At 33.8% G+C, this 13,283-nt stretch overlaps 2 pseudogenes; both read right to left on the bottom strand.

Moving 5' to 3' along the window:
- Window positions 1–6,822: 6,822 nt before the first annotated feature.
- LOC114075265 lies at window positions 6,823–7,288 on the bottom strand (annotated as a pseudogene).
- A 436-nt stretch (window positions 7,289–7,724) lies between these two features.
- LOC107006125 lies at window positions 7,725–12,891 on the bottom strand (annotated as a pseudogene).
- Window positions 12,892–13,283: the final 392 nt, after the last annotated feature.

Genomic DNA, 13,283 nt, shown 5'->3' with positions numbered 1-13,283 from the left:
TATATATATATATATATATAGAAAAGGAGTCACAATCTTAAAGTAAAATAAAATAAGGAAAGTCTTTTCATGAACACGTCTTCATTTCACGAGACTCACTTATGGACCGTCAATGGATCTATGTTCGCAAGTCCCTTCCGCCATCCAGTACATTGAAAATATTTTAGCTTCCAAAACTCAGGTTTTCAAAAGTAAATGAAGGAACACCATTACGGATCTTCAATCAATTTATGGCTTGGAGATCCACTCTGTAGCTCCATACATAGAAATTTCCACGAATTACATACTGGAACCGTCATATGCAAACTCTACGGTTTAGCAGCACAGTCCATAGATCAGTCTATAGACCATCAATGGTTACAATAGTTCCATATAATTCTTGTATTCTTTTCCTATTCCTTGTGTTCTAATCTACGAGCACCATCATCGAAGTGTCAATGGACCTATGGTGCATTTATCATCTCCGTAACATCCCTTTTTTGCACTTTTCTCACTTGTCTCTTTTTTTACGCGCCTAAACATCTTTCATGCAAAATATGATACAAACATATAAAAACAAATACAAAGAGTCTCTAGGTACACACAACTCTTAAGTATTTTGTATCAAAAGTATCATAAAATCACGGTAAATCAACACCCTCAACTTAAAATTAATGTTTGTCCTCGAGTGACGCACTAAGCCTCTGCACGACACTTGTATAGAAGCAAGTAATTTCAGCACAAGGAATCACATGGCCTTCTTAAAGCAAGTAATTCAAGCACAATCATTCACATGACCTTCTTTTTTTACTCTCCTTTTAAGGTGTATCTCTTTATCCTACACTCTATAAGTTAATTTAATGTGCAACTCTTTTTCTCTTAGACTCAACAAACTAATTTGTGCGGATCCAAACATTAAAGCGGTAGACCAATCAATACACAACATCCACTGTTTTACAATTGCTTAATGTACTAACTTACTAATAATGCAACTAGTTCAATGAAAATCCCCATTTTTTCACACAATAAAATGATTTTTTACTCAAGTAATTTTTCAATACTCACTCTCAAAAGTAATTTCAAGTCATATTAAGTGCTAAATACCATAGGCTTTCCCTTATTTTCAGTGCTATAATTGGATCTCAATAGGAATTTGTTGGCTTGTAACATAGTCTTAGGGTCAGGTGTGGTACTTTTGTGTATTTTTAGTGACTTTCTGCCCTCCTTGACATTATATTAGGCTTTCATACCTATTTTTGCCCCTTTTTAGACATCCCACATTTTTTCTTCTTTCGATTTATTCCTTTCAACTATAGATATGACTTTTTTTTTAGAATTTGTAACTCTTTAGTTTTCTCATTTATTGTTTTACTTGCATTTGCTTATTTTATTTAACTATTATCAAATTTTTTTCAATTTCTCTCAGACGAAGTCACATCCACTTCTTGTTTCACCACCCAGATCTTTTAAGACCTATTTTTCTCTAGGTTGTGTCCTTATGCAACACGGGAAGTTTAAAGCCTATGCCTCTAGGCAGCTCAAGGTTCATGAGATGAACTACCCAACTCATGATCTTGAGTTAGCAGCTGTTGTGTTTGCCTTGAAAATATAGAGGCATTACCTATATGTTTTTCATGTTGATGTGTATCCTGACCATAAGAGTCATCAATATGTGTTTACTTATAGGAGTTAAATCTCCGAGAATGAAGGTTGTTGGAATTGTTAAAATATTACGACATGAGTGTTCTCTACCACGATGGAAAGAACAACGTGGTTGTGGATGCTCTAAGTGGTATGACCATGGGTAGTATGTCTCATGTTGAAGAGGGCAATAAAGACCTAATGAAGGATGTCTACAGGTTGGCTCATTTGGATGTTCGATTGAAAGATTCTCCTTATGGTGGTTTTATGGTACATCATAACTTCGAGTCCTCTATGGTGGTTGAGGTGAAGTCTAAGAAACACCTTGATAAATCATTGATGTAGTTAAAAGAATTGTTTCTTGGTAAGATTAATGAGTCGTTCTCCTTAGGGGGGATGGTGTTTTGAGGTACTAAGGGAGGTTGTATGTGCCAAATATGGATGAGTTGAGAAATCGGATCCTAGAGGAAGCTCAAGGTTAACGTTATTCGATTCATCCGGGCTTTACTTAGATGTATCATGACCTTAGAGAAGTATTTTGGTGTGATAGCTGAAAAAGAGACATAGCGGAATTTGTTGCAAAGTGTCTAAAATGACAACAAGTGAAAGTCGAACAAGTATTTCTTGCAAATAAGTCGTTATTTTGAATATTTCTTGCAATCAAACATCTCAATGCCAAGCGGTTGTTTTTTAATGCAAAAACCACTACAAAAAGTTCTTTCTTTGTGATAGTGTAATTCTTTTGGGATACGTTAATAGTGTTGCTTGCATAGTAAATATGGTGAAGTATCTTCTCATGCCTTTGTCCAACTACCACACAAAGCTCCACCCCATTAGGATCACATATGACCTCAAACGGTTCCCCCGAAACTGGAGCAAGAACGGGGGCAGAGAGAAAGTTCTTCTTTAAATCTCCAAATGATATCAGAAAAACATAATTAAAATTAAATTTAATGTTCTTTTCAAGAAGTTTGCACAGTGGATATTTAATATTGGTGAAATGTTTTACAAACATCCGATAGAAACCTGCATGCCAAAGAAATCTTCCTACACTTTTATTGGAGATAGGTGGGGCAGAAGCTTTATATCACCTATCTTTTAGCTTTTTCACTTCAATAACATTTTTAAAGATAAGATCCACCAACAATATGCCTTCTTTTACCATTAAGTGAGACTTCTCCAATTTAGCACCAAGTAGAAGTCTACACATCTTTTCAGTGCTTCGGCCAAATTATCCAAACATCTATCAATAAGTCACCAACCACCGAGAAATCATCCATGAGCACCTCAATGGTGTCCATATAAATTTCTTAGAAAATCGACATTATACAACACTGAAAGGTTGTAGCAGCATTGCACAACCCATATGGTATGCGTTTGAAAGAGAAGGTCCCATATGGGCAAGTGAATTTGGTTTTATCTTGGTCTTCGGGGGCCATAAAGAGTTGATTATAGCTTGAATACCCTTAAGAAAGTAGTACCATCCCTTTCCTACAAGTCTATCTAACATCTGATCCATGAAGAACATATGGAGGTGTTTTTTCTCTATCCAAGCATTAAAGTTTTGATAGTCCATTCATACTCTCCATCCGGTCACCGAGTGTATCGGAACAAGCTCATTTCTTTCATTAGGGACCACAATAATACAAACCTTTGTAGGAACACAATTAACAGGGCACATACATCTAGTGTCTTTAATAAGGTGGATTACTCAAACAACCAACAAATTGATAATCTCCTTCTTGACTATCTCGTGCATATGAAGATTTAATCTCCTCTAATGCTCATTTATAGTCTTATGATCAAACATGGGTTGGATTTTGTGAGAACAAATACCGGGAGGAATTCGAATAATGTCCGTTATAGTCCACCCGATAGCTTTCTTAAACCCCTTTAGCAGCAATACTAAACACTCTACTTGTCGCCCATTATTATCTACCGCAACCAGGAATATCTCATAATTACCTATGAAATCATACCTCAAATTTCGGGGTAGAGCCTTGAGCTTAAATTTAGGTTCCTCTTCCATAAATGGTCTTGCGGGTGGGGACTCACGAATCTTCATATCAAAGTCCAATTTCATAGGCTTTGACTGATATTCGCAGGGATCAAGTGCAGCCACCAACTCATCATACTCGTCAATGCATTCACTTTCAAATTTCATCATAAGTGCAACTAATGCCTCAACACCCAGTCTCTCCTTGATTTTCAAAATCAAACCACTCTCATCTCTATGAGTTATAGCAGATACCAATTAGAGTTCACTACTTTAAGTTGTGGACCTACAACTTTCAAAAGTAGCTTCTTTATTCTTATGCATGAACTTCATCAGTCCTTTCTCTATATAAACCAAAGCACGCCCCGTGGCAAGGAATGGTCTCCCAAGAATAATGGAAACCTCAAAGTCAACCTTAGAATCAAGAATAACAAAACTGGGCAAAAATATTAATGATTCAACTTTTACTAGCACATCATGGAGCACGCCAATAGGCCTCTTCCAAGTTCTATCGGCCATGAGAAATTGCATCCTAGTTGGTTTTGGGTCACCCTATTCCAACATAATGTAAATTGACAATGGCATGAGACTAATGCTACCACAAAGATCACACATTTTCTTTGCAAAGTTCAATGACCAAATGGTATAAGGCATATGAAAAGAACGAGGATCTTCCTTTTTTGCACAAGGCATCTTGTAGCAATAACAATACAAGTGTTCTAGTTCTTATCATCCTCGAAACTCACAAATCTCTGTTTTGTCATCTTGTTGTTCATAAAAATCGCATACCCAAACATTTTCTCTAGAGCTTCTATCAATGGAACATTGGTGGAAAGTTCTTTTAACATAATGATGAACTTGCAGTACTTTACATCTTTAGTATTCTTTGATAATCTTTGTAGAAAAGGAGGCAGAGGTCTAGACAAGGGAACTATTTTATCTGTTGCCACAACCTCTTTCTCATTAATATTCTCGGGCTCTCTCTCAATTTCAACCACATCATCATCTCTATTAGTATATACTTCCACCTCTAAGACATTGGTGGATCTATAATTTTCTTACCCCGCGAGTAGTGACTTCCATACAATGCCCGTTGTATTTTTAGTTTTTTGATAGTGTTGCTCTAAAGAGTGCTAGGTTGGCGTGGGTTCACTGTAGTGGAAAATAAAGTCATGCTACTCAAAAAATTAATGACACTAAATGGTCGTCCATTTTTTGACTAATACTAAACATGTAATTCTGCATCTCCGTAACATTTTCATCTGCTGCATTGAACCTTCTCATCATATTCTATGTCATATCCTCAATATGTGACATGTTACCTCCATCTTCCCTAAAACCAGTTTCCTAATTTAGAGGAGGAACATAAGGTACAAACCAATCTCTTCTGTTGCCATAGTTAGTCCGATACAAGTTATTTTTGCAATCGTAGCTCCCATCTCGACATATTGACCCTCTCAGTTCCATTTTCCATACTTCTTACCTTTTCTCCTTTACCTTGGCACCAATTATCCATGTTTGAACCTTAGGGGTTTGGTCGAAAACACCCCATATGATCATTCACCGCACTATAACACTCTGGAAGTCCTATTAGCTAGACTAGAGCCTCACCTTTAAATAATGGTTAAATGATGTTTCCAGGCCTATACTAAAATAATAAACCTTATTAAGAAGTATTAGATCCTAGATGTTAAAGTTAGACCTTGACGTTCGGAAACTAGTGAAATTGAATTAGTAGATGTCCCCATGTTTTATGAAGGTTTAGGATTGTCATATGAAGCATTACAAGAAAAACAATATCTAAGGAAGGAAATATGGTCTATGAAAGTCGAAATATGTTCTCAAATGAGTATTTGCGACCTGAAAAACCTAGTCGCCACCTGTCTTAAAAGATTCCTTCGCTATCGCACAATAACCACAGGACAATAAAACTTGTCGTAAAAGCTTTTTGGGACGGGAATCCAATCTGGTCGCAAAAATATTTTATGGACGTTATTTCTAGTCTAAAATAGATCAAATTATTTGGGCAACATATTTTTCAAGTCGGTAACACTCTATTGGGACCACAAAAAACTAATAGTAATAATCTTTAGAGACGATATGGATCTGGTCCTAGTGATCTCTAGCGACCATAAAAGGCCTGTCCTTATAATTGATTTAGAGATGATAACTATATCTTTCTAAAATAGCTTTGTTGACTATCAAAAACCCCATCCTAGAATAGCATTTGAAATAAGCAACAATCATTGTCATAATTGACCTTTAGAGACTAGCATAATTCTTGTCCTAGATGGAGCACGAATACAATTCATGAAGAATCAATTGCTACTAAAAAATTTGCTACAAAAAGATTTTATATATAGAGAAGAGACAGAGACAATAAGATATATGTACAGAAGATATTAATTATGATTATCTGTTGACATCCATGATATATGTTTCAATGTCTGCTTTACAAAAAAACATAGCTAGGAGACGAGTTACTATGACCTTAGGTTTTGCATTAAATTTGTAGCAATATCAAAGTGAGATCATTCATATTATTCTAAACTCGTAGATTTGCATAGAAGAATGAACAAAATCTAGGCAAAACATTAGAAATTCCAATCTTCATCTAGTGTAATCCAGAAAAATCAGCAAAAGCTACGAGAAAATAAGTAAAAAATTCATTAGAAAAACTTGTAGATGCACTGACCAAGAATCTAATAAACATCTGTCATATAATGAAAATAAATGAAATAAAACTTTAGAGACGAGCACGAATGAAAAATACGTACGGAAAAAAACAACTATAATGAATAATAAACAAGGAAGAAATCTCGTGTGAAATAAACATAATCTCAAAACTTATAACATTGTTAATGCAGACTGTAATTTTGCATTGCCTAGAAAAAGATCTTGTGTATTTCCATCCCTATTTGAATCTTGCCCAATCCCCAAAATAATTCAGACGATAATGCAGACAGAGATGCTGGCTTTACTTTTTTTTTCCAGATAGATAGTCCTTGTGTATTTAATCTTGAATGCATAGTTCAATTGAATCGCCTTTGTATAAACCACAATATAATGTATGAGACAGAATAGTAATCAGGTGATCTAACTATCCCTTATGACATACAATCAGAAAAATAAATAAAACATTCAGCTATATATTAAAGAGGCATCACTGCAGGAACATGAATTGCGAAGTCTTGAATCTCATCAGTTCATGGATTTTTCTCCAGATCCTTAGGATTAATAGTTCTTAGAGCATGCCAAACAACACTATTACATTTGGAACCTGAGCCAAAACCTATTTGTCACACTCTATCACCTTTTTTAATCCTCCCTTTGGCCTCAGAGTATGATAATTCATGCCATAGTGAGCTACTTGATGTGTTTCAGAATCGGTAACGTGTCATTCTTTAAGAATTCATATGCCAATTTTTGAGCTCGAGATTCGTTTCCATCTTATCCAACACTACTCTTTTTCCTCCATGAATAAAGGAATGTTCAAAGCCAGCTTTTAATCAGGTATATATGGCCTCTTGAAAATATTATTCATTTTAAAAATCTTTCTAACAATGGGAAAAAGTTTTAGTCAGACATATGAAGTACCAATGATCCTAGAGTTTTTATATTACATTTTAGAGTTTCACAAACTACAACTATTAAGGATTTCGTAAGTGATATGAAGAGTTAAGTACCCACCAATTTAGTGACGATGAAAATATGAGCAAGTATTCGACATGCATGGCCTTTTGCGTTAACTTTTAAACAATAGTTATTGAAATTTGAACTTGTCCTCTGTTTTTTGTCCTTTGGCTTCTTTTTCAACTAATCAAAAAACTTGAGCACCTTCTGGTCTTTTCTGTTAGCCTTGCATTAACATATATCTCTGCTACCCATCCTTATCTTTGTTCTTTCATTTGTAGCTTCATATCAAAGTACTAGATATAAAATGATGATTATAATACGACAGTTAGTACATTTCTTTATATCAGCATTAAATGTTTCTCTCGAATTATACTATTATGTTGGCAAATATAACAGAATTATCCATACCAGTGGAGTGGTGGTTATGATGGGTATTGATGTAGAACTATTATCTCATGAATTAAAAGCCTTCTTATAATAAAATAAAGTCGGGTATATTCTTACTTACTTGGTCACAAGAAAAACTGTTGTCATTAATTTGAAACATGTGATATTGTAGGTGGTAGATCTTATTGTTGAGCATCAAAAATTGTTTCATATTATCTTCTAAGGTAGACAAGCAATCATTCAAGGATTTTTTTTCCTCATTCAAGGATTTGATTTCTTTATTCAAGAATTTGTTATCCTCTCCAATTGAACGTAGCGCAGGCAAAGGTTACGCTTTTGAAGAAGTTCCACCTTTCAAATCTTTCGCCTTCACTCCACCCCTAAATCCAATTACATGGCTACGAGTTTGTAGTCAACAACATTTTTGTACAATCTCTATACTAGATAGAGGTGGATCTTCTTGATTTATTTCCTCAAATTGAGCCTAAAAAATATATAAAATGACATTTTCTATCAAAAGACATAACAGTTCAAAGCAATTAACTTATTGAATTTACCAAGTGTACATATTTTTCAATTGCTTTAGGTTCAACAAACTTGTAATCTTTCTTACTAGTCTCTAAGAAAATAGTCGCCAAATCTGGTGGATTGCCATAATTCCCACCCTTTACATCAAAGCCAAACACGTCAAATAACACAAACTTCATAAATCCTTCATCAAGGAAAATAGTTTTTAACATTACCGTTTGATAATTAATCTCTTGAATAGGTGTGCTACCAATATGATGAAGCATCTTCAACTTAGATCGATTTGTTGCATTCCTTATGGTTTCGCCTGTATTTGTTAAATAATATGCTTAATTAGAATATTTATAACAAAATTATTGATACATAAGGCATCTCATGAATAAACAAGCTTCAAGGTTGTTTCCTAGTAATAAACATAAGTAACATACATACCTGAAAACTTTCAGAAGTAAAATGTTCATTTACTAACCATTCCCATTCTTTTTTGTCTACTCCCCTTGGAATAATTTTGATATACTGTTTAATGGGATTATTCTTGACATATTTTGCATGTAAGTGTCCTCTCCATTTGTTCCATAACTCATTCATCCCTCCTAAGATATGATCATGATGATCATTCATGTCAATAGCCTCAAATTTGTGATATAAAAATAGAGACATGAGTTGAGTTATTACCAAGAGATAAGAATCAGGAATGTAAAAAAATGAAAAATATATGTTTTTCTAGTAAAATAAGCAGTAGTACTGAAGTAAATAAGACAAAAAGATTTGGAAACTTCGCCAGATAAACTTTTTTTAGTATCCTTATTCATTTAGGATGTAACTTGTATAAGGATTTAGGATAACTTTTCTCGGTTTTTAGAACACTTCTCATTTAACTGTTAAGAAATAAACAGAGCATAACAAATAACACAATACAAGGTAGAGAAAGAAATCGCAAAACTGAAAAAAAATCAAAGCATATGTCAAAGAAAGATTTGAATGGAGTTAAAATTTGTTACCTCAACAGCTGCCCACATGTGACATAACTTTTATGGCTTAATATCACTCCATGAGGTTACTCCCAATTGACAAATATTACGATCACGAACATTTTTTCCTAAATGCCTCGAAAATAATTTGGTATTTGGTCCAATAGTTCGATTATTGTAAAATGTTACTATAAGATTTTCTCCATTTTCAAGTGAAGCAACTTCTTTGCACATGTTGCTCCCTCGAACTCTTCTTATCTTTGTAGAATTAGATGAACCTACATTGTATAATATAGGAAGAACTATGCAATCAAATTCAGCATTATGAATTAATAAGATATCTATTGAAACTGACCTTTTTTAGTTGTTTGAGAGTGTTCCATAACCTTATCAATAGTTTGCATATCCTTATCAAGTGAAGCCCTTCCCTACACAACATGAATAAAACACATCATATTATCAATACTTTATTCTATTTGAGAGCGAGAAACTATAAGAAATATGAAAACAAGTTTTAGCATATCAAGTAATTTTCATCCTCTTCTTTAAATAGAAGTTTAAGACGGAAATGGTTGTTGCTATTTGGGGAGCTACTATGTGCTACATCTGGAAAGTAAGGAACTAATAATATTACAGACAAACATGAACTTTAATTTGAAAAGGAGGAAGATTTTCACAAATATTACTTCTCTAGACTTCTTGGTGTATTTCTTACCGAGATTAGTCAATGCATGAGCTAAGGGGTTAATTTGTTTTTTTTGTTTATCAAGATCAATCGAGTTCTTAGTTATTGTTTTCACTCCTTGACTAGTAAACAAAGTAGAGTTTGTAAGTTTTTGCCTCGTTCCTTCCCTACACAACATGGAGAAAACAAAGCATATTATCAATACTGTAGAAGATTTTCTTAGATCAATCACTCTTGGTTGGAAAATTTCTTACTTGTTTATATTTCTTGTATGTACTGATTAACCAGATCACTAGATTGAGAAACATAACTCTTAGTTGGCAAATTTCTTCTCTCAGCCAAAGATTTAAGCCCTCTTCCTCATCCCTTTCCAATAGCACCAGGCGTGACAAAGGTATATCTGATAGTACTCTTCATAGATGAGTCAGCCTCATTTTTAGTCTTCAATGGATTCATCTTGAATCTACAAAAAGATCCAAAATTAGAAAAAATAATATTTGGAAAATGTAGGCATAAAAGAAATCACGTCATCGTAAAGTGTAATAGTGAATACATTGATTCATAAAAATGTACTTCAACTCATTAGTTATTTTACGTTTCTTTTTTTAAAGGATTTCCTAAATCTACAAAATCATCATCCATTTGTTCAATAATCTCGTAGGAATCATGAGGTTGAGTCTTCCTCACTACTTGCCAACCTTTTTTGTAATTATCATTAGCATAAAATACTTGAGTTGCTTGGTCCGCTAAAACAAATGGCTCATTTGTTTTGAGGAATATGTCCGGATTAACACTCACGAAATCATACTCATCTTTTTTAATTCCTTTTATTTTATCATACACATCATAACAATTACAAAGAAATAAAGTTACTCTTCTATCCATGACAAATTGCAACTTAATAACATCTGTTAAAACTTCATAGTAATGAAGGTTCTCACTATCTTTATCATATCCCCCAATACAACAACACCACAATTTTGAGTCCTTAACCTTTTATCATAATATTTTACATGAAATCTATATCCATTAACAACGTGACTATTAGAATGCGTCGAATAGCGGGTAGGACCGCGTGAAAGCGAGAGAAGATCTTCCATGATATGACTAGATCCTCCTTTATGCAATTGTGCAACCTATTATAAAAATTAGGATGTTACATTAGAATGACTTTTACCATATTATAATATCAAATTTTATGTTTATTTATTTTTCACCCTATCCTTAAACCATTCAATAAATTGTCAATTCCATTCAACATCAGACAAGTGGTGAGCATTCTCATGAGTTTGTGCAGAATCCCTACAAAATTGAAGTTAACCATTAAATTTAAAAAAATATATAATCCTATGTAAATAATAATGAGAATATATGAAGTAAATCTCTATACTCTAGATATGGTAAGACTTCATCACATTTCTTCAATATGTATATGTGTGCTTGTTCTAGTTCATCTTCTTCAAGTACAAATGGAGTTTTAGCTCCCAATGTTTTTCCTTGTTGATAGAATAATGATAAACCTACATTAGATTGCTTTAAACACCCATCATAATTTATTTCAGGATGACTAAGTTTTGTGTCAATTCTATGTTGATACCTTGAACATAAGGTCATACATTCATTTGCAATGTAGCCTTCTACAATACAACCTTCTAGACATGCCCTATTACCAATGAAAGATTTTAGAAAATATAACCATTGTTCAACCAGATACATCCATTGATAATGAATAGATCCAACAATCTTACCGTCAGTAGCTAAAAGAATAGTTAAATCAGCCATGACATCAAAAAATAAATGAGGGAAGATCTTTTCTAACTTGCAAAATGTAATGGGAATTTGAGCTTCAATATGTTCAAAGTTATCAATTCTCAAATCCTTTGATCAAAGAATATGAAAAAATAAAGATAGATCAATAAGAGGTTCACAAACTTCTTTGGAAAACATACCATGAAGTGCAAGAGAAAGTAGATGTTGTAGAAGAACATGAAAATAATGACTTTTCAACCAAGACATCTTATGATCGTTCAGGTTCACACATTGAGAAATATTAGATGAAAATCCATCAGGAACCTTTAGATTCTTTAGGAAAAGGCATAATTTGTGCTTATCTTAGGGAGACAATGTACAACATGCATTTGGAACTTCAATTTTCTCCCCCTTTTGTATAGGGTGCAATTCTTGCCTAATGTTCATTTCTTGAAAATCTAACCGAGTATAAATTGTGTCCTTGGTCTTTCCTTTTACGTTCATGATTTTCCCCATAATATTATCACATATATTTTTTTCAATATGCATAACATCCAAATTATATTGCAACAATATACTCTTCAAATATGGAAGTCCAAAAAGAAACTTTTTTTTCTTCAAATTATCCTTTCGATTTTCATGTGATATCTTCTTCCTTTTCTTTGGATCCTTTGATAATTGTAGCCCTTCAAGATCCTGCACTTGATTAAATATCTCAATGCCTGAACGCATTTGTAGTGGGGGTCTTTTCTCCTCTGTACCATCAAATGACTTCTTCTCATTCCTCCATTTGTGATTATGAGGAAGGTAACGCTGATAACCCATATAACACTCCTTCTTACTATTAGTAAATCGAGTTAATAAAGTGTCTTTATTGCAACTTGCCCATAAAAAATATTCTTTTGTACTCCATCCAGATAGATTTTCGTATGCTGGAAAGTCATTGATGGTCCACAACAAAGAAGCATGAAACTTAAATTTTTTTGTAGCTAATGCATCATAGGTCTCAATACCAACTTCCCATAATTCTTTGAATTCCTCTATTAAAGGCTGAAGATATGTATCTATTCTATCTCCGGGCCATTTGGACCAGGAATAAGCATTGACAAACTAAAATTTTCTTGATTCATGCCCAACCAAGGTGGTAAATTATAAGGAATAAGCACCACTGTCCAAAATGCCATGTGAGGTTTTTGAATTTTGGAATGGCTGAATCCATCATTAGCAAGTCCAAGTCGAACATTACGAGGCTCAGCCACAAATGAAGGATGAAGTTCATCAAATGACTTCCATTCCATTGAATCGGCTGGGTGTCTCATTATTCCATCATCAACTCTTTTATCGTTATGCCATATCATATGAGTAGATGTCTTTGTATACATAAACAACCTCTGATGTCTAGGCTTTAAAGGATAATAGCGTAAGCTCTTTGATGCTATCTTTATTACTTTTTTATGCCTTGTTTCCTCGCTATGTGTACCTATCTTCCATCTAGACGCCCGACAAACTTTGCAAGAATAGCGTTGACTAACTTCCTTCATATATAACATGCAATCATTAGTACAAACATCAATTTTGTTGTAAGAAAGGCTGAGTTCTTTAATTATCTTCTTTGCCTCATCATATGAGTCTTGCAAATGGGCTCCATCCGGCAACAACTCTTCTTTCAACATTTCAATAACATTGTAAATGACACATTACTCTAACAACC

Source organism: Solanum pennellii, chromosome 12 (genome assembly GCF_001406875.1).
Source record: "Solanum pennellii chromosome 12, SPENNV200".
In the NCBI taxonomy this organism is placed as follows: domain Eukaryota; kingdom Viridiplantae; phylum Streptophyta; class Magnoliopsida; order Solanales; family Solanaceae; genus Solanum; species Solanum pennellii.
This window is presented reverse-complemented; position numbering and strand designations above follow the sequence as displayed.